The following is a 216-nucleotide window of genomic DNA, read 5'->3' as shown; positions in this document are numbered from 1 at the left end:
AGCATTCTTTCATGTGTTTGTTGGCAATCTGTATATCTTCTTTGGAGAACTGTCTATTTAGGTCTTCTGCCCATTTTTGGATTAGGTTGTTTGTTTTTTTGTTATTGAGCTTCATGAGCTGCTTGTAAATCTTGGAGATTAATCCTTTGTCAGTTGCTTCATTTGCAAATATTTTCTCCCATTCTGAGGGTTGTCTTTTGGTCTTGTTTATGGTTT

The sequence above is a fragment of the Neophocaena asiaeorientalis genome, unplaced genomic scaffold (assembly GCF_003031525.2).
Source record: "Neophocaena asiaeorientalis asiaeorientalis breed wild unplaced genomic scaffold, Neophocaena_asiaeorientalis_V1.1 scaffold240, whole genome shotgun sequence".
Lineage (NCBI taxonomy): Eukaryota > Metazoa > Chordata > Mammalia > Artiodactyla > Phocoenidae > Neophocaena > Neophocaena asiaeorientalis.
This window is presented reverse-complemented; position numbering follows the sequence as displayed.